Source organism: Triticum dicoccoides, chromosome 6B, assembly GCF_002162155.2.
Source record: "Triticum dicoccoides isolate Atlit2015 ecotype Zavitan chromosome 6B, WEW_v2.0, whole genome shotgun sequence".
Taxonomy (NCBI): Eukaryota; Viridiplantae; Streptophyta; class Magnoliopsida; order Poales; family Poaceae; genus Triticum; species Triticum dicoccoides.
In genome coordinates this window covers 400,879,348-400,901,749 of record NC_041391.1, presented here as the reverse complement: position 1 = coordinate 400,901,749, position 22,402 = coordinate 400,879,348, and the positions used below count along the sequence as shown (strand labels likewise).

At 45.2% G+C, this 22,402-nt stretch overlaps 1 pseudogene; it reads left to right on the top strand.

The window, feature by feature from the left end:
• Positions 1-21,471, top strand: part of LOC119321166 — a 108,429-nt pseudogene extending 86,958 nt beyond the window's left edge.
• The last annotated feature ends 931 nt before the right edge of the window (positions 21,472-22,402 follow it).

Here is a 22,402-nt window from a genome sequence, read left to right as displayed (position 1 = left end):
GGTCTATGCGTAGATTCTATGCACGAGTAGAACACGAGTAGTTGTGGGCGACGGTTTGTTCAAGTTGCTTACCATTACTAGTCCTATCTTGATTCGGCGGCATTGTGGGATGAAGCGGCCCGGACCAACCTTACACGTACGCTTACGTGAGACAGGTTCCACCGAATGACATGCACTTGATGCATAAGGTGGCTAGAGGGTGTCTGTCTCTCCCACTTTAGTCGAATCAGATTCGATGAAAAGGGTCCTTATGAAGGGTAAATAGCAATTGGCATATCACCGTTGTGGCTTTTGCGTAGGTAAGAAACGTTCTTGCTAGAAACCCATAGCAGCCATGCAAAACATGCAACAACAATTAGAGGACGTCTAACTTGTTTTTGTAGCGTATGCTATGTGATGTGATATGGCCAAAAGGATGTGACGAATGATATATGTGATGTATGAGATTGATCATGTTCTTGTAATAGGGATCATGACTTGCATGTCGATGAGTATGACAACCGACAGGAGCCATAGGAGCTATCTTAATTTATTATATGACCTGCATGTCAATAAAAACGCCATGTAATTACTTTACTTTATTGCTAACTGTTAGCCATAGTAGTAGAAGTAATAGTTGGCGAGACAACTTCATGAAGACACGATGATGGAGATCATGGTGTCATGCCAGTGACGATGGTGATCATGCCGTGCCTCGAAGATGAAGATCAAAGGTGCAAGATGATATTGGCCATATCATGTCACTTTATGATTTGCATGTGATGTTTGTCATGTTTACATCTTATTTGCTTAGAACGACGGTAATAAGATGATCCCTCACTAAAATTTCAAGAAAGTGTTCCCCCTAACTGTGCACCATTGAGAAGGTTCGTTGTTTCGAAGCACCACGTGATGATCGGGTGTGATAGATTCTAACGTTCGCATACAACGGGTGTAAGGCAGATTTACACATGCAAAACACTTAGGTTGACTTTGACGAGCCTAGCATGTACAGACATGGCCTCGGAACATGAGAGATCGAAAGGTCGAACATGAGTCTATGGTAGATACGATCAACATGGAGATGTTCACCGTTGATGACTAGTCCGTCTCATGTGATGATCAGACACGACCTAATCGATTTGGATCATGTATCACCTTAGATGACTAGAGGGATGTCTATCTGAGTGGGAGTTCATTAAATAATTTGATTAGATGAACTTAATTATCATGAACATAGTCAAAAGGTCTTTGCAAATTATGTCGTAGCTTACGCTTTAGTTCTACTGTTTAAGATATGTTCCTAGAGAAAATTTAGTTGAAAGTTGATAGTAGCAATTATGCGGACTGGGTCCGTATACTGAGGATTGTCTTCATTGCTGCTTAGAAGGATTATGTCCTTAATGCACCGCTCGGTGTGCTGAACCTCGAGCGTCGTCTGTGGATGTTGCGAACATCTGACATACACGTTTTGATGACTACGTGATAGTTTAGTGCGTAATGCTAAACGGTTTAGGATTGAGGCACCAAAGACGTTTTTGAAACGTCGCAGAACATATGAGATGTTCCAAGGACTGAAATTGGGATTTCAAGCTCGTGCCCACGTCAAGAGGTATGAGACCTCCGACAAGTTTCTTATCCTGCAAACTAAGGGAGAAAAGCTCAATCGTTGAGCTTGTGCTCAGATTGTCTGAGTACTACAATCGCTTGAATCGAGTGGGAGTTAATCTTCCAGATGAGACAGTGATGGTTCTCCAAAGTCACTGCCACCAAGCTACTAGAGCTTCGTGATGAACTATAACATATCAGGGATAGATGTGATGATCCTTGAGCTGTTCGCGATGATTGACACCGTGAAAGTAGAAATCAAGTAGGAGCATCAATTGTTGATGGTTAGTAAAACCACTAGTTTCAAGAAGGGCAAGGGCAAGAAGGGATACTTCATGAAACGACAAATCAGTTGCTACTCTAGTGAAGAAACCCAAGGTTGAACCCAAACCCGAGACTAAGTGCTTCTGTAATGAGGGGAACGGTCACTGAAGCAGAACTACCCTAGATACTTGGTAGATGAGAAGGCTGGCAAGGTCGACAGAAGTATATTGGATATACATTATATTAATGTGTACTTTACTAGTACTCCTAGTAGCACCAGGGTATTAGATACCGGTTCGGTTGCTAAGTGTTAGTAACTCAAAATAAAAGGCTATGGAATAATCGGAGACTAGCTAAAGGTGAGATGACGATATGTGTTGGAAGTGTTTCCAAGGTTGATGTGATCAAACATTGCACGCTCCCTCTACCATCGGGATTGGTGTTAAACCTAAATAATTGTTATTTGGTGTTTGTGTTGAGCATAGACATGATTGGATTATGTTTATCGCAATATGGTTATTCATTTAAGGAGACTAATGGTTACTCTGTTTATTTGAAAAATACCTTCAATGGTCTTGCACCTAAATGAATGGTTTATTGAATCTCGATTGTAGTGATACACATGTTCATACCAAAAGATATAGGATAGTAATGATTGTACCATCTACTTGTGGTACTGCCATTTGAGTCATATTTGTATAAAATGCAAGAAGAAGCTCCGCGTTGATGGATCTTTGGACTCACTCATTTTTGAAAAGTTTGAGACATGTGAACCATGTCTATTGGTATACATGCATGAAGAAACTCCATGCAGATGGATCGTTTGGACTCATTTGATTTTGAATCACTTGAGACATGCAAATCATACCACATGGGCAAGATGACTGAAAGGCCTTGTTTTCAGTGAGATGGAACAAGAAAGCAACTTGTTGGAAGTAATACATTTTGATGTGTGCAGTCCAATGAGTGCTGAGGCACATAGTGGATATTGTTATGTTCTTACTGCACAGATGATTTGAGTAGATGCTAAGTATATTTACTTGATGAAACACAAGTCTGAATTATTGAAAGGTTCAAGTAATTTCAAAGTGAAGTTGAAGATCGTCGTAACAAGAGGATAAAATGTCTATGATATGATCATAGAGATGAATATCTGAGTTACGAGTTTGGTACACAATTAAGACATTGTGGAAATTGTTTCACAACTAATACCGCCTGGAACACCATAGTGTGATGGTGTGTCCGAACATCATAAATGCACCCTATTGGATGTGGTGCATACCATGATCTCTCTTACCGAATTACCACTATCGTTTATGGGTTAGGCATTAGAGACAACCGCATTCACTAATTCTGTTGAGATGACACCGTATGAAATATGGTTTAGAGAAACCTAAGTTGTCATTTCTTAAAAGTTTGGGGCTGCGATGCTTATGTGAAAAAGTTTTAGCCTGATAAGCTCGAACCCAAAGCGGATAAATACATTTTCATAGGACACCCAAAACAGTTGGGTATACCTCCTAATTCAGATCCGAAGTGAAAGTGATTGTTTCTAGAAACGGGTCCTTTCTAGAGGAAAAGTTTCTCTCGAAAGAATTGAGTGGGAGGATGGTGGAGACTTGATGAGGTTATTGAACCGTCACTTCAACTAGTGTGTGGCAGGGCACAAGAAGTTGTTCCTGTGGCACCTACACCAATTGAAGTGGAAGCTAATGATAGTGATCATGAAACTTCGGATCAAGTCACTACCAAACCTCGTAGGTCGACAAGGACACGTACTACTTTAGTGTGGTACTGTAATCCTGTCTTGGAGGTCATGTTGCTAGACAACAATGAACCTATGAGCTATGGAGAAGCAATGGTGGGCCCGGATTCCGATGAATGGCTCGAGGCCATAAAATCCAGGAGAGGATCCATGTATGAAAACAAAGTGTAGACTTTGGAAGAACTACTTGATGGTCGTAAGGCTATTGGGTATAGATGGATTTTAAAGGGGAAGACAGACGATGATGGTATGTGTCACCATTAAGAAAGCTCGACTTGTCGCTAAGATGTTTTCCGACAAGTTCAAGGAGTTGACTACGATGAGACTTTCTCACTCATAGCGATGCTAAGAGTCTGTTGGAATTATATTAGTAGTTACTGCATTATTTAAGAAATCTTGCAGATAGGATGTCAAAACATGGTTTCCTCGGCAATTTTCTTGTGGAAAGGTTGTATGTGATACAACCAGAAGGTTTTGTCAATCCTAAAAGATGCTAACAAGTATGCAAAGCTCCAGCGATCCTTCTAAGGACCAGAGTAAGCATCTCGGAGTTGGAATATATGCTTTGATGAGATGTTCAAAGATTTTGCGTTTATACAAAGTTTATGAGAAACTTGTATTTCCAAAGAAGTGAGTGGGAGCACTATAGAATTTCCGATCAGTATATGTTGTTGACATATTGTTGATCAGAAATGATGTAGAATTTCTGGAAAGCATATAGAGTTGTTTGAAAGGTGTTTTTCAATGGAAAACCTAGATTAAGCTACTTGAACATTGAACATCAAGATCTATAAGGATAGATCAAAATCGCTTGATAGTACTTTCAAAAGAATACATACCGTGACAAGATTTTGAAGGAGTTCAAAATAGATCGGCAAAGAAGGAGTTCTTGGCTGTGTTATAAGGTGTGAGTATTGAGTAAGATTTAAGACCTGACCACGGCAGAAGAGAGAGAAAGGACGAATGTCGTCCCCTATGCTTTAGACGTAGGCTCTACAATATGTTGTGTTGTGTACCACACCTGAAGTGTGCCTTGCCATGAGTCAGTCAAGGGGTACAAGAGTGATCCAGTAATGGATCACATGACATCGGTCAAAGTTATCCTTAGTAACTAGTGGACTAAGGAATTTTTCTCGATTATGGAGGTGGTAAAAGAGTTCGTCATAAAGGGTTACGTCGATGCAAATCTTGACACTAATCCGGATGACTCTGAGTAGTAAACCAGATTCGTATAGTAGAGCAGTTATTTGGAATAGTACCAAATAGCGCGTGGTAGCTGCATCTACAATATGACATAGAGATTTGTAAAGCACACACGAATCTGAAAGGTTCAGACCCGTTGACTAATAATCTCTCTCACAAGCAAGATATGATCAAACCCCATGGGTGTTGGATTCATTACAATCACATAGTGATGTGAACTAGATTGTTGACTCTAGTGCAAGTGGGAGACTATTGGAAATATGCCCTAGAGGCAATAATAAAATGGTTATTAATATATTTCATTGTTCATGATAATTCTCTATTGTTGATGCTATAATTGTATTAACTGGAAACCGTAATACATGTGTGAATACATAGACCACAACATGTCCCTAGTGAGCATATAGTTGACTAGCTCGTTGATTAATAGACGGTTATGGTTTCCTGACCATGGACATTGGATGTCACTGATAACGGGATCACATCATTAGGAGAATGATGTGATGGACAAGACCCAATCCTAAGCATAGCACAAGATCGTGTAGTTCGTTTGCTAAGAGCTTTTCTAATGTCAAGTATCATTTCCTTAGACCATGAGATTGTGCAACTCCCGGATACCGTAGGAATGCTTTGGGTGTACCAAACGTCACGACGTAACTGGGTGGCTATAAAGGTGCACTACAGGTATATCTGAAAGTGTCTGTTGGGTTGGCACGAATCGAGACTGGGATTTGTCACTCCGTATGACGGAGAGGTATCTCTGGGCCCACTCGGTAATGCATTATCATAATGAGCTCAATGTGACTAATGAGTTAGACACGGGATCATGCGTTACGTAATCAGTAAGCAGACTTGCCGGTAACGAGATTGAATAAGGTATGGGGATACCGACAATTGAATCTCGGGCAAGTAACATACCGATGGACAAAGGGAATTGTGTACGGGATTGATTGAATCCCCAACATCATGGATATCTAGATCCCGCTGTTGGTTATTGACCAGAGAGGTATCTCGGTCATGTCTGCATGGTTCCCGAACCTGTAGGGTCTACACACTTAAGGTTCAGTGATGCTAGAGTTATTATCGGAAATAGTATGTGGTTACAAAAGGTTGTTCGAAGTCCCGGATGAGATCCCGGACATGAAGAGGAACTCCAAAATGGTACGGAGGTGAAGATCGATATATTGGAGGAAGGGTATTGGAGTCATAAATTGTTCTAGGGGTACCGGGTGACGACCAATGTGACCGAAAGGAGTTTCGGAGGCCCGGACAAGTGCTGGGGGGGGGGCTTATGGGCCAAGGGAAGGGGGCACACCAGCCCACTAAGGGGTTGTGCGCCCCTTCCACCCCATCTCACATAACCAGGAGAGGTGGTGGCGCCACCCCTAGGGCAGCCGCCCCTCCCGGCTTGGGGGGGGGGGCAAGTTTCCTAGGGGTGGGGGCGCCCAAACCCATCTAGGGTTTCCATTGGCTGCCGCCCCCTCCTCTAGATCCATCTAGAGGGGCCGGCCCCCTCTCCCCTTCCCCCTATATATAGTGAGGGTGTGGGAGGGCAGACGTACCCTTCCCCTAGCGCAGCTCCTCCCTCCTCCAACACTTCCTCCTCCTCCATAGAGCTTGGCGAAGCCCTGCAGGAGAACCACAGGCTCCACCACCATGCCGTCGTGCTGCCGGAGCTCTCCCTCAACTTCTCCTCTCCCCTTGCTGGATCAAGAAGGAGGAGACATCCTCGGGCTGTACATGTGTTGAACGCGGAGGCGCCGTCCGTTTGGCGCTAGATCAGGTCTTCCACGATTTGAATCACCGCAAGTACGACTCCATCAACCGCGTTCTTGTAACGCTTTCGCTTAGCGATCTTCAAAGGTATGAAGATGCACTCCCTCTCTCTCTCGTTGCTAGAATCTCCTAGATTGATCTTGGTGACACGTAGGAAAATTTTGAATTATTACTACATTCCCCAACAATACAAAGATATCTGGAGGCTGCTTTTCAAGGGCCGAAAGCAGAAGTCGTGGCCGTAGATGACTGATGACATAGGCCTCGACTGTGCTCACCCAGCCACTCTGGTAAGTTTTCTAGTTTCCGAACATAACTTAGTCCGGAAATCACAAGGGTGTATTGAGATTCTCATATTTTAACCAGGGTTGGACGAAGAAGGCGGAGCGGATCAAGTGTACGGCTCCGCTGCCTAAAAACCCAGCTGATCCTCTGCTAACGAGGATGCTGGTTCTGGCGCCATAGTAGGCACCGGAGAAGAAAACCAAGAAGAAGGGCAAGGAGGCCAAAAATGGCCCCCGTTGTAAAGGTCCTCCAGATGCTATGTCTGGGGATTCCGAAGCCTTTTCCTCCCGTGAGGGAGATGAAGATGAAAAGGAGGAGGAAGAATAGAGCGACTCTTCCCCTAAGGGGAGGAGGAAGAAAAGAGCGGCCTCCAAAGACCAAGAGGCGGAGGCATCCAAAAGGGGGAAGATATCCCTCTCCGACGACTCAGATTCGGATGCTGAAGCCATCCCCGAGCGGCGCCTCAGGTCGAAGCCCCTGGCTGACTCGTAAGTATCCGAGGATGCCTTACATATATCAGCTTTTATAATTGTAGTTTTTAACATATTATATTATGTGTTTCAGTCCGGCCCGCGACCTCCCCCAATTATCCTCATCTTTGGGGAATTCGCTGGAGCCGGGGATGGGGGAGAGTGAAACGCCTCCACGGGCCTCCCCGCCAACCGCCGTGGATGAAACTGAGGTTTTGTCCTGAAGAGCCTTTCCAGGCCATGGAGAGAGGCGGGAGGCCGTGAAGACGACATCAGAGGGTAACACCTCGACCTCCGAAGATATGGGGGGTCCTACCCCCATGGAGACTGACGACGGGGCCATGACTAATCAGGCCCCCAGCCGAGCATCATTCCGAAGACCCATACGGGTCCTGAATGGGCCAGCGGACCCATTTGAAGGAGGGGGGAGCGTCGACTTCACCGACGGCCTCCATCAATCTGGAGGTGCCGGATACTTTGGCGGAAGCGCTTCATCGTGCTTCCATCGTGGAGGAGCACCGTACCCTGATGGGTATGGTGGTTGAGAAGATTCAGTCCACCAAAAGCGGGCTGAACGAAGCCTTTACCAGCCTATTAAGAAGCTTTGAGGTATGCGATGTAATTTTCTAACCAATTTTAATAGAGGAATATGCCTGTGTACAGATAGTAGCCCCTAAGACTTTGTCCGGCTTTGACGAAGCCGGACAGAGGATCACATAGTGTTTGGAAAAGGTGACACTCTATTGTACAACAGGCTTCCCTACTGGCGGCGAGCGCCCAATCCACCGAAGTCTCCGAACTTACTCGGAAGTTGTGGCTGGCTGATGAAGAGGTCGTCCACATTAATAAGCGGCTTGAGGAGATGCAAGGTATGCATGCATTGAGTATATATCTCCAGTTATATATGTGTTAGCCATTTGAAACAGACTAAAAATGCTTTAACTATGCCTGCAGTTGGCGCCTATGAGATTGAGTCCCTCAAAAGTGCCCTTGCCGAAGCCAAAAAGGAGGCAGAGGCGAGCAAGGTGGCCGCAGACAAGGCGGCCAAAAGCTTAGAAGAGGAGCAGACCTCCCACCAACGACATGAGGCGCGGGTGGGTGAGGTTGAAAAAGAGCTCAAGGATGCCATTGCCAGATGCGAGTCCTTGGAGCAGACGAGTTCCCATGAGAGCCTGAAAGAATCCCGGACTTATGCCCAAGACGTTCGCCAGGAGATCCAAGAGGCGAGGTGGATTGCGGCTGGTAAGGCCTTTATTATGCATAGTAGGTATGCTAGTAGAAGATATATTTTACTAACCGGAGTTCGGAGTTCTCCAGGCGCTTTCGCCGACTTGCCAAGGAGTATTGCGGATGCCGCCGCATTCTTCCAAGTCGAAGAGGAGAGCTCAACTGAGAACCTGTTCTGGTCGCAGTATCATGCGCCGGAGCTTCCAGTGCCCCTGAGTGACCAGATGAAGCAGTTATCCGAGCTGCATAGGGTGGCCGGCCTGGCCATGAAGGACGTAATAGTCTGTCTATGGCCGGCCAAAGCCGTACCCAGCAGCCACTTCAGGATCGTGAATAGGTTGGTGGAGGTGCTCCCTCGAATTGATGCTGTTAAGTGGTCATCCTGTATTGAGGGTGCTCGGATGGCCTTTGCCCGTGTGAAGGTTTAGTGGGCGAAGATGAAAGCCACCGAAATTGCCACCGTAGGGCTGATACGTCTCCGTCGTATCTATAATTTTTGATTGTTCCATGCCATTATTCTACAACTTTCATATACTTTTGGCAAATTTTAAATTATTTTTGGGACTAACATATTGATCTAGTGCCCGGTGCTAGTTCCTGTTTGTTGCATGCTTTATGTTTCGCAGAAATCCAATATCAAACGGAGTCCAAACGGGATAAAAACAGACGGAGAATATTTATGGAATATTTGTGATTTTTGGGAAGAAGAATCAACGCGAGACGGTGCTCGAGGGGGCCACGAGGCAGGGGGCAGGCGTGCCCCTGACCCTTGTGGGCACCCCGTAAGGTGGTTGATGCTCTTCTTTTGCCGCAAGAAAGCTAATTTTTGGAGAAAATCTGGGCGAAGGTTTCAATCCAATTGGAGTTACGGATCTCCGGATATAAAAGAAACGGTGGAAGGGCAGAATCTGAGAACGCATAAAATAGAGAGACATATACAATCTCGAAGGGGCTCTCGCCCCTCCCACGCCATGGAGACCATGGACCAGAGGGGAAACCCTTCTCCCATCTAGGGAGAAGGTCTAGGAAGAAGAAGAAGAAAGGGGGCTCTCTCCCCCTTGCTTCCAGTGGCGCCGGAACACCGCCGGGGGCCATCATCATCACCGCGATCTACACCAACAACTTCACCACCCTCATCACTAGCTCTTCCCCCCTCGATGCAGCGATGTAACCTCTCTTTTACCCGCTGTAATCTCTACTTAAACATGGTGCTCAACGCTATATATTATTTCCCAATGATGTATGGCTATCTTATGATGTTTGAGTAGATCCGTTTTGTCCTATGGGTTATTTTTTTTGAGAATCCCTATGGGTTAATTGATGATCGTGATTGGTTTGAGTTGCATGTTTTATTATTGGTGCTGTCCTATTGTGCCCTCCGTGTCGCGCAAGCATGAGGGATTCCCATTGTAGGGTGTTGGAATATGTTCATGATTCGCTTATAGTGGGTTGCTTGAGTGACATAAGCATAAACCCGAGTAAGGGGGTTGTGGCGTATGGGATAAAGGGGACTTGATGCTTTAATGCTATGGTTGGGTTTTAACTTAATGATCTTTAGTAGTTGCGGATGCTTGCTAGAGTTCCAATCATAAGTGCATATGATCCAAGAAGAGAAAGTATGTTAGCTTATGCCTCTCCCTCAAATAAAATTGCAATAGTGATTACCAGTTTAGTTATCGATTGCCTAGGGACAAATTACTTTCTCGTGACAAAAAGCTCTCTACTAAAAATAATTTAGTTGTGTCTTCACCTAAACAGCCCCTAGTTTATATTTACATGCTCTTTATTATCTTGCAAACCTATCCAACAACACCTACAAAGTACTTCTAGTTTCATACTTGTTCTAGGTAAAGCGAACGTCAAGCGTGCGTAGAGTTATATCAGTGGTCGATAGAACTTGAGGGAATATTTGTTCTACCTTTAGCTCCTCATTGGGTTCGACACTCTTACTTATCGAAAGAGGCTACAATTGATCCCCTACACTTGTGGGTTATCAAGACCTTTTTCTGGCGCCGTTGCCGGGGAGTCATAGCGTGGGGTGAATATTCTCATGTGTGCTTGTTTGCTTTATCACTAAGTAATTTTTATTTGCTGTTCTAAGTTGTTCTCTATCTTTAGTTATGGGTAGGAAACACAAAATACCAAAAAAAATTAGTTCTACCTACTGAACCAATGGTTGAAGAACCACTCAAAATCTATCACACTCCTGAAGTTTTTTACTTAGATCATCTTCGATCCCTTTGTGCTCGTGCTGAACCCCCCACTAGCTTAGTTGAGGGAAAATCTTTAGATGAGCATGCTTGTTATGTGCGACACCGCATATCTGAAAAGGGAAACTTTTACTGGATCAAATTCATCGTTTGCAATGTATGCTTGGAATTTATGTGAAATATATGGTGTTACTTGTTGTTCTGAAAACCCTAAGAAACACCTTCCCTACCAATGTGAGTTTAGTGATAATGGAATCGTATCTTTGTATGCTAAGGTTGTTTATAATTACTATGATGTTCAACAAATTGAAGAATTTGTTGCTTTTACGGGTGCTTATGAAATTGCTTCTTTGATTGAAACGTATGATGCTACTCTTTACAAATCTGAAAATTTTGCCATACTTAAATATTGTTATGATAATTATGCTTCTAATGCCTATGTTAAACTATATATTGAGGACTCCTCCGCTGTCCAAGAAGAGACTAATATTTTGCAGGAGTTTATGGAAGAAGAAATTGATGAAACTGTAAGCTCATTGGATGAAAAAGATGATGAGGAGAGCGAAGAACAAAAGGAGGAAGAGCGGATTAGCTACCCGTGCCCACCTTCTAATGAGAGTAACTCTTCAACTCATAAATTGTTTAATTCCCCTTCGTGCTTACCGAAGGATGATTACTATGATGATTGCTATGATCTGGTTGATTCTCTTGAAATATCCCTTTTTCATGATGCTTGCTATGCTTGTGGCCAAGATGCTGATACGTCTCCAACGTATCTATAATTTTTTATTGTTCCATGCTATTATATTACCCGTTTTGGATGTTTATGGGCTTTACTTTACACTTCTATATCATTTTTGGGACTAACCTACTAACCGGAGGCCCAGCCCGAATTGATGTTTTTTGCCTATTTCAGTGTTTCAAAGAAAAGGAATATCAAACGGAGTCCAAACGGAATGAAACCTTCGGGAGCGATCTTTTTGGAACAAACGTGATCCAGATGACTTGGAGTGGAAGTCAAGAAACAAGCGAGGCGACCACAAGGGAGTCCGGCGCGCCCCCTACAGGTGGGCGTGCCCTCCACCCTCGTGGGCCCCTCGAGTGTCCACCGACCTACTTCTTCCTCCTACATATACCCATGTACCCTGAAAACATCAGAAGCGACCACGAAAAATTATTTCCACCGCCATAACCTTCTGTATCCGCGAGATCCCATCTTGGAGCCTTCGCCAGCGCTCCGTCGGAGGGGGAATTGATCACGGAGGGCCTCTACATCATCTCCAAGGCCTCTTAGATGAGTTGTGAGTAGTTTACCACAAACCTTCGGGTCCATAGTTATTAACTAGATGGCTTCTTCTCTCTCTTTGAATCTCAATACAAAGTTCTCCTTGATCTTCTTGGAGATCTATTCGACGTAACTCCTTTTGCGGTGTGTTTGTCGAGATCCGATGAATTGTGGGTTTATGATCAAGTTTATCTATGAGAAATATTTGAATCTCCTCTGAATTCTTTTATCTGTGATTAAGTTATCTTTGCAAGTCTCTTCGAATTATCAGTTTGGTTTGACCTACTAGATTGATCTTTCTTGCTGTGGGAGAAGTGCTTAGCTTTGGGTTCAATCTTGTGGTGTCCTTCCCAAGTGACAGCAGGGGCAGCAAGGCACGTATTGTATTGCTGCCATCAAGGATAAAAAGATGGGCTTTATATTTATCCCTCTACATCATGTCATCTTTCTTAATGGGTTACTCTGTTTTTTATGAACTTAATACTCTAGATGCATGCTGGATAGCGGTCGATGTGTGGAGTAATAGTAGTAGATGCAGGCAGGAGCCGGTCTACTTGTCACGGACATGATCCCTATATACATGATCATGCCTAGATAATCTCATAATTATTCACTTTTCTATCAGTTGCTTGACGGTAATTTGTTCACCCACCGTAATACTTATGCTATCTTGAGAGAAGCCACTAGTGAAATCTATGCCCCCCGGGTCTATCTCTTATCATATAAGCTTTCAATCTACTTTTATTTGCATATTTTAATTTTCCAATCTATATCATAAAATACGAAAAATATATTTATCTTATCATATTATCTCTATTAGATCTCACTTTCGCAAATGGCCGTGAAGGGATTGACAACCCCTTTATTGCGTTGGTTGCGAGTTCTTGTTTGTTTGTGTAGGTGCGTGGGACTTTTGAGGAGCCTCCCACTAGATTGATACCTTGGTTCTCAAAAACTGAGGGAAATACTTACGCTACTATTGCTGCATCACCCTTTCCTCTTCAAGGAAAACCAACGCAAGCTCAAGACGTAGCAGATGCCAATATGAATTATGCTTATGGAGATGAACTTGATATAGTTCCTTACGTTAAACATGAAATTGTTGCTATTGCACCCACGCATGATAGTCCGATTATCTTTTTGAATTCTTCCTACTACACTATATCAGAGAAGTTTGTGTTTATTAAGGATTATATTGATGGGTTGCCTTTTACCATTGCACATGATAATTTTGATGAATATAATATGCATGTGCTTGCTGCTCCTACTTGCAATTATTATGAGAGAGGAACTATATCTCCACCTCCCTATGTTTCCAATATGATAAAAATGTAAGAAACTATTTATACTATGCATTGGCCTTTACTATGTGTGCATGAATTGTTCTTTTATGACATGCCGATGCATAGGAAGAGAGTTAGACTTCATTGTTGCATGATATATGTTACTTTGTGCTCACTACTAAATCACAAATCATTGTTAATTAAAATTGGCTTTGATATTGGTGTTGAGTTAATTGATGATGGGTTAATTGATGATCGTGATTGGTTTGAGTTGCATGTTTTATTATTCGTGTTGTCCTATTGTGCCCTCCGTGCCGCGCAAGCGTGAAGGATTCCCGCTGTAGGGTGTTGCAATATGTTCATGTATAGTGCATTGCTTGAGTGACAGAAGCATAAACCCGAGTAAGGGGGTTGTGGCGTATGGGATAAAGGGGACTTGATGCTTTAGTGCTATGGTTGGGTTTTACCTTATTTATCTTTAGTAGTTGCGGATGCTTGCTAGAGTTCCAATCATAAGTGCATATGATCCAAGAAGAGAAAGTATGTTAGCTTATGCCTCTCCCTCAAATAAAATTGCAATAGTGATTACCAGTTTAGTTATCGATTACCTAGGGACAAATTACTTTCTCGTGACAAAAAGCTCTCTACTAAAACTAATTTAGTTGTGTCTTCACCTAAACAGCCCCTAGTTTATATTTACATGCTCTTTATTATCTTGCAAACCTATCCAACAACACCTACAAAGTACTTCTAGTTTCATACTTGTTCTAGGTAAAGCGAACGTCAAGCATGTGTAGAGTTGTATCGGTGGTCGATAGAACTTGAGGGAATATTTGTTCTACCTTTAGCTCCTCGTTGGGTTCGACACTCTTACTTATCGAAAGCTACAATTGATTCCCTACACTTATGGGTTATCAAGGGCCACCTGAGGGCAAGGAGCACCGGCAGCCGGAAAGGTACTTTGACGAGGTCCTCGAGGGAGCCCGTATTGTAGAAGGCCAGTGCTCCAAGGACATAATATTTGATTTGTTGTGTCCGGTTGTAAGAGTTGTGTAATGAACTCGTAGTGTATGATAGTTACGTTTATGCTTTATTATCAGTTTATCCTCCTATTTTGCTGTTTATATCTCTGAAAGTTTACTAGTCGTCGGCTTCAGCCCCCACATAGAGACTACAGGGGTGTTCGGGATCGCATGAACGCACTTTATCCAACGTCTTGGTCCGATGTAGGAGGCGTCTTGCGAAGTGAACCAGGCAATCAGACTATGTGGTTTTAGTACTTTCACTTCAACCATAAGAGTCCATTGTTGGCGCTAAGTACTAGCCCCTCGTTGCATCATCGACAATTCGGAGTGCGGCGCCTTTGTAACGCGGCTGGTCAAAAAACCTAGCCCCTCGTATAACACAGCATAAATCGCGAATGATTTGTAGTATAACACTAAGTCACCGGATCGCTGACCCACTCTCGCTTATCATGACAATGAGTTTTCGGCTTTCTCTACTGAGGCACTTGACGGGATGAACCGGAAATACAATCGCAGTAGTTCTCCCTTTACTACCTTAGCCGAACTTGCAGAACGTAAGGTGGCAAACATAGGAGCCGAGAAACCCAACTATAGACCAAAGACATGATTTGGAGCAGATGCATATAATGCAATATCTGGGACACCGAAGAGTTCCCTATGGGTGTTCGGACTTTGAGAATTTTGCGGGGCCGAATAGAGCCCCCGGTATAACGACAGAGTCAAGCCACGTATGCCAGCCGAATGTAAGGGGAGCGCGGATGTCTGGGAAAAAAAATCCAAAAACCCAACCAAGAAGGTGATAATCATCTGTGCCCTTTAAATCTTTATTGATATGTCGATGATAGGCAATGTCGTTCAGTATTAAGGTCATATTACATGCCTGAGGAAAAAAGAAAGAAATTACATAAGGGAAAGTCTAACACAGGGCCTGAAAATCATATATCGGAAAAGAAACTCCAATTATGCCCTGCCGCACGTCTGCGCCTTTTCTCCTTAGTAGTGAGTCCTTTGAGAGGAGAGTTTGATGGTTGGGACGAGCTGGCCTTGAAAGGATCTCCTGCAACAACCATCTTATAAGTAGGGCTCTTGATGAACCTGTGTTAAAAGGAAAAAGATATATGCGGTCCAATTATGGTCAAGCCGTGTAATGGACCTATTCTGCAGTGTGCCTCCAACGCCACCCAAGGTATTTTTAGTGCGTAATTATGTACGCACGGTACGTAAGCCGCGACCTGATGGGGTGGTCGGCGGAGGCCGAACTGCTAATCAAGGTCCGGATCCATTGACTTATCGCTATTATGCGCGGACCGGACTCGTTTGGATGCGTCATTGGCTTTATTGGCCGGCGAGCTGTTCGGCTCGATGAGGCCGTTGTACACTTCTGCTGCAAGGGCTGCGGTGTGCTCTTCAGTACGGAGTGAGCGCTCCATATTACCATTGACTGTAATAATGCCACGAGGTCCGGGCATTTTGAGCTTCAAGTAAGCATAGTGCGGGACTGCATTAAAGCGGGCGAAGGCAATTCGTCCGAGAAGTGCATGGTAGCCACTGTGGAAAGGGACGATGTCGAAGATTAAGTCCTCACTATGAAAGTTATCTAGGGAGCCGAATACTACCTCCAGTGTGATTGAGCCCGTGCAACGGGCCTCCACTCCTGGTATCACACCTTTAAAGGTAGTGTTACTAGGCTTGATTCGTGACGGGTCGATCCCCATCTTACGGACAGTGTCTTGATATATCAAGTTGAGACTGCTTCCTCCGTCCATAAGGACTCTAGTGAGGTGGTATCCGTCAATGTTTGGATCAACTGGTTGGGTGATCCCTACGATCAAACGTGATCGGACAGGCTGACCATGGGTTGAACTTGGGGACAATAGGCTCTACGGCGTAGATATCTTGAAGTGCGTGCTTGCGCTCCCTTTTGGGGATGTGAGTGACATATATCATGTTCACTGTCCTCACCTCAGGGGGAAACTGCTTCTGACCCCCAGTGTTTGGCTGACGAGGCTCATCCTCGTCTTTGCTTGGAGGCCCTTTTCCCTTGTTTTCGGTATTTAACTTACCGACCTGTTTGAAGACCCAATAGTCCCTGTTGGTATGATTTGCAGGTTTATCGGGTGTGTCATGAATCTGGCAGGGCCTCTCGAGGATTTTGTCTAAGCTGGATGGCCCATCCTTGCTGCCTTTGAAAGGTTTCTTTCGCTGACCGGACTTAGGACCGCGGAATCCGGCATTGACTGCCGTATCATCTGCGTTGTCGGTGCAGTTGTTCCGACATTTGTTTTTATTGCGGCGAGGTTTACCATTGCCGTCCCGCACCTCAGAGGTGCCGGGGTTGCCTGAGTTGTTGCTTCTACGAGCCAACCAGCTATCTTTGCCCGCATAGAAGCGGGTCATGAGTGTCGTTAAGGCTGCCATGGTCTTCGGCTTTTCCTGCCCCAGGTGCCGGACGAGCCATTCGTCACGGACGCTATGCTTAAAGGCCGCTAAGGCTTCGGCATCCGGACAGTCTACGATCTGGTTCTTTTTAGTTAAGAACCGATTCCAAAGCTTGCGAGCTGATTCGCTAGGCTGCGGAATTATGTGACTGAAGTTGTCAGCATCCGGTGGGCGGACATAAGTGTCGTGAAAGTTAGCCCTAAAAGCATCCTCCAAGTCTTCCCAGGTTCCAATGGAGTTTTCTGGGAGGCTGTTTAGCCAGTGCCATGCTGGTCCTTTCAGCTTTAGAGGGAGGTATTTAATGGCATGGAGATCATCCCCTCGAGCCATGTGAATGTGGAGAAGAAAATCCTCAATCCAGACGGCCGGATCCGTCGTACCATCGTACGGTTTGATGTTTACGGGCTTAAACCCTTCTGGAAACTGATGTTCCACAACCTCATCAGTGAATCATAGGGGGGGTGTGTCCCCTCTATATCGCACAACATCGTGGCGGAGGTCGGCTGACATATAAGTTTGGTACTGATCCTAAACATAGTAACGGTCGTCACTCCGGGCTTCATGGCCATTATCTCGCGCCGGGGCACGGCCCTTTGATCCGTAGATTGATCTAGTCTGACCAGCTTTATATCCCGCTGCTGTAGTCTCCCTGCCTCTTCAGCGAGGGGGTGCGGGTTGGTGTTCGGCTTGATATGACGTTTTATCTCGTCCACGTGGTGGCCGGTCTGGGTTATCTGCCTGATTGTATTTCGACGGTATTGGTTCAAGGACTTCGTCATCGAATTGAGGTAGCATCTTGCGCCTAGGGTAACATTTGACAGGTCGCTCTTGGTCGTATTCCTCAGCGGCCAGGACCTTAGTCCACCTTTCGTTCAACGTGTCTTGTTCTTCTTTGAGCTGTTGATGCTTCCTCTTCAGGCTCCGCGCTGTGGCAATGAGCTGTTTCTTAAAGCGTTCTTGGTCGAGGGGTTCCTCTAGGACAATGAAATCTTTGTCACCGAGGCTAACCTCCTCTTCAGATTCCGGCTTGTAATTGCTGTCCTCCACATCTTCGTTGTCAGCATGTCCGGGGTAGTGTTCACCATCTTCCCTCTCATCCTGTTCGGACATGGGCTCGACGGGGTATTCGAGATCTTCGGCCTCATCCGGAGTCTCATTGTATCCGGTGCCGGTATTGATATCCTTTGTCCGACGCGATCGTGAACGGTGCCGCTAGCGTCGGCGCTTTGGTGGTTGGTCGATGGGTTTTGTCCTCATCTGGGCTAGGGTTATCCTCGTCGTTCTTCGGAGTGTCCACCATGTACACATCATAGGTTGAGGTAACCGTCCAACGCCCCGTGACGGGTGGGACTTGGCTTGGTTCAGCATCGGCATCGTCGTCCACGCCGTCGATGTCTTCGGATGCATAATCTAGCATGTCAGTTAAGTCCTCTCGACAGTGGCTATCAAGTGGATGGTGGGTGGGGCGTAAAGTTCCCCTCTTTTAGCCCCCAGACTGAGTTGGGTGCAGTTCGGAGGTAAGGCCTCCATGATGGCGAGAGATGGCATCAAACCCAACGCTTCATCTAGGAGCGGGAGTGGGACCGGAAACTGCGGGCCTGCCGCGCTATGTTCAGCATGAGGCGCCTGATCGGACCGGCTAAGTGCAGACCTCGGCAGTTTGGAACGGTTGCCCAGGGCCAAGTCTAAGCCTGCATCTGGGTCTTTGGTAGGAAGTTCCGTAAGGGAAAAAAGTCCGGTGGGGCTTAAGCTCATGTCTTCGGACGACGAGTCCTACCCTAGATCCAAGGCCGAGGTAGGTTTTGATGTTGACCCCTGGATGGGATCTGACAGGGGATCTAAAGAGTCTTCCTGACGGGGACATAGAGTGGCGGCCGAGTCCGCAAACCAGTCGAAGACTAGGTCTCCTCGGATGTCGGCAACATAGTTCAGGTTTTCGAACCTGATCTGGTGGCCGGGGGCGTAACTATCGACCTGCTCGAGGCGGCCGATCAAGTTGGCACGAAGCACAAAGCCACTGAACACAAAAACTTGTCCAGGAAGAAAGGTCTCCCTGGATGCGGCGTCATTGTTGATGAAGAGGTGATCCATCGATCCTTCCGTCGACAACACAGCGGAGCTATCAATGAAAGCACCAATGTCGGTGTCAAAACCGGCAGATCTCGGGTAGGGGGCCCAAGCTGCGCGTCTAAGGATCAATAGTAAAATGGAGAAGGACACAGTGTTTACCCAGGTTCGGGCCCTCTTAATGTAGGTAAAACCCTACTCCTGCTTGATTATATTCGAGGGTATAGGGGTTATAAGAGTTGATCTACCACGAGATCGATTCGGCTAACCCTAGATAGCTAGCCTAGCAATCTTATGATCCTGCCTCTGATCTAGCTCTCCGATTTATATAGACACCGGAGGGGCGTAGGATTGTACAAAGTTGGTTTTACAGAAAGGAACAATATATCCGGACACTTATACTTGCCATCCACGCATGTGAGAGTCACCTTCGGAACGAGAGATAACCTTCTATCTTGTAGCTTGACGGCCCATCAATCCGGCCCAAACCAATAGGTCGGACGCCCGAGGACCCCCTAGTCTAGGACTCCCACAGGCGGCACCAGCGAGAGACGCCGGAAGGAGGAGAAGGAGCCGAGGCAGGGCTAGCCCGACGCCCGGCACCACCAGGCAGATGGAAACGCCCCGCGGAGTCCCCAACTGCGTGTGGGAAAGAGCCGCCCCGCCGCCGCCAACGCCCCAGGTGGCGGCTAGGGAGGGGGTTGAGGCGAAGGGGGCGACGAGGGCAGCGCTAGGGTTCCTCCTGGGGGTGACCGCGGGAGCGCCTCGGAGAGGAAGCGACAGGGTCGGGGATGGAGGGTTCCTGGTTACATAATTTATACTATTTCTTAATAGTATATAACAAGTTAAACAGATAAGTGATACTCCCTCTGATCCGAATTAGTTGATTCAGCCTCTGTACCATATCCAGTGATTGTTAATATGTCCGCTGACTTTAATTACCTGCAACTGGGTTTGTGAGGGTGACTTGATTGACCTCAGGACAATAAACTAAAAATTAAATTCTCAACAATGTTAATCTCTACGTGTTTCTTGGTAGTTGAGTAGGGTTGCCACTTCTCTCTGGTGTAATCAATGCGTTCCTTCAGCACCTAGCGATGAGGATGTTTGCCACCAAGATACCATGCAAAAGTAAAATATTCTTGAAACTAGCGAAAATGCCAAACAGAGACCGAGCTTCATGGAGGCTTATTTAAAAACTTTAAAATTCAACCTTTTTAGTTTCAAAAAATTCTGAAAATAAATACACATATACCCAGATACATTATACCCAGATACATAATGTATATGTGTGCAAATTTTCAGGCCGAAATACATTAAAATGTGTGCTACACAAAAAAGACAGATCTAGGGCCTTTTAGCATATGTACTATTCATCTATAAAGTCCATGATTTTGTTTTTTTGTACAGCTTGCAATTCAAGGTATTTCATCTTGAAATTTTTCACACATACACTTTACATCCTTGCATACATGTGTACTTTTTTCAGAATTTTTTTAAACCAAAATTTATGAATTTTGACTATTCAAAATAAAGGACTCCATAGAGCTCGGTCTCCAAAATGCCCTACTCTGAAACTAATCGTAATATAATTATGCTATGTCTTAATGACTTGCTTTGTATAATACTCCCTCCGTCCGAAAATACTTGTCATCAAAATGGACAAAAAGAGATGTATCTCAAACTAAAATACATCTAGATACATCCCCTTTTATTCATTTTGATGACAAGTATTTTCGGACGGAGGAAGTATATACGTACTATACTACTTGTATCTCACATGGTTTGCTTATCTGCATACTTTGCTTAAACAGGCTGCATTGGTTAGAGAGAAGTCATTTGGAACAACAAAGGATCGAATGCTTTGCATTGAGAGGTGTGCAAATTCCAGAGCTGTAACTATCTTCATCCGTGGCGGTATGTTTCAATGGATAAGACCTCTCCCAATGCATAGGTGCTAAAGTGGGGTGCTAAGTGCATTAAAATGCTTAACAACTAATGACCCCAATGCATCGGTGCTTAGATTTTGTAGCTAAGCCTCCTCTATTTAATTGTTTAGTAATAAAACTCCTTCATATATTGGTTGATAGTCTTTTTGTCTAGGTTCACGTGCTTAGCATTGGTTCTTATTGGGGTCACCATAATGCTCTCTCTCCTCTTTAATTGTTGTGCCACATCGTTTTTCTGCCTATGTGGCACCCTTAGTATCTCTTCCTTCATGTTCGCATGTGCATATCTCCACATCCTTTATTAGGTCATGTGTGCTTGTACCTTCAACTAATTAGTGGTCAATCTGTCCATATAGTTGGGATACTTTTGTGTTGCATACAGTGCAAAACAGTTTTACCAGTGTTGGCAGTATCCAGATACGTGACAGTTTCACTGTTCTGCACTACAAGGGCGCCGGGGGGCTTGTGACGCTCGACGAGGCCCGCGCGCGGGACCTGCCCATCAGCGACAGCGTCCTCTGCGGCGTGCCCCCCGACGTCAAGGTGGAGGCCTACAACGGCAACCGCAAGCCCCCCTGGTGCTGCCCCGACGAGCGAGAAATTGAATCTTTTGCCACACTTTACTTCTTCATTTGATAATTTGCCTCCCGCCCGAGAGGCTGCCGGGTGGGGCCGGGGCCACTTGCCATTGAGACAATGATGGAGAAAATCATCAAACCCCATGTAAAATGGGGCAAAAGATCCAATCCCCGGCCCTCCGTCTGCAGCTTCAAGAAAGTGAGGAGATGCTCTGGACCGAAGTCCCGATTTTGGGGCGTTGGATCAGATCATGCACGTGTTCTTCTCTTCTGCGTGTACTATGATGCAAATCTGCTGCTATGCAGATCGTACCATACATGTTAGGCTTCATGGACGTTCCCTTCACCGTATTTGACATTGGCATCACCATTTATCGCGCAGGCGCGGAGCATTTCAACAGGAAGGCAAGCTTGTTGGAAACAGTCCCGCTGGGTAACAGTCCCACTGGGTTCCTTCAACTCGCTCTTCAACTTTAGTGGTTCTGTTCGCACACAAACACATTGTAAGACAATAAGTTTTGAGGAACCAGCGCAACCCTCTAGGGGTGGCTTATCTCATTATATATAATGGTTGTGTTACAATATGTACCATATACGTACATAGGTACAGAAGCTATACATAGTCTAACACCCTCCCTCAATCTTAGCCACTTTCTAAAGAACTGAGAAGGGTAAGATTGCGCCTACAAGCCTCAAACTGTGGCAGCGGTAAAGGCTTAGTGAAGATGTCTGCAAGTTGATCCTTAGATGAGATAAACTTGATCTGGAGTTGCTTCTGTGATACACGTTCCCGTACAAAGTGATAGTCAACTTCAATGTGTTTCATTCGGGCATGAAATACTGGATTTGCAGAAAGGTATGTAGCACCGATGTTATCACACCAAAGAATAGGAGGCTGTGGTTGAGACAAACCCAACTCCTGAAGCAAAGACTGCACCCAAATAATCTCTGCAGTAGCATTAGCCACAGCCTTGTACTCAGCTTCAGTA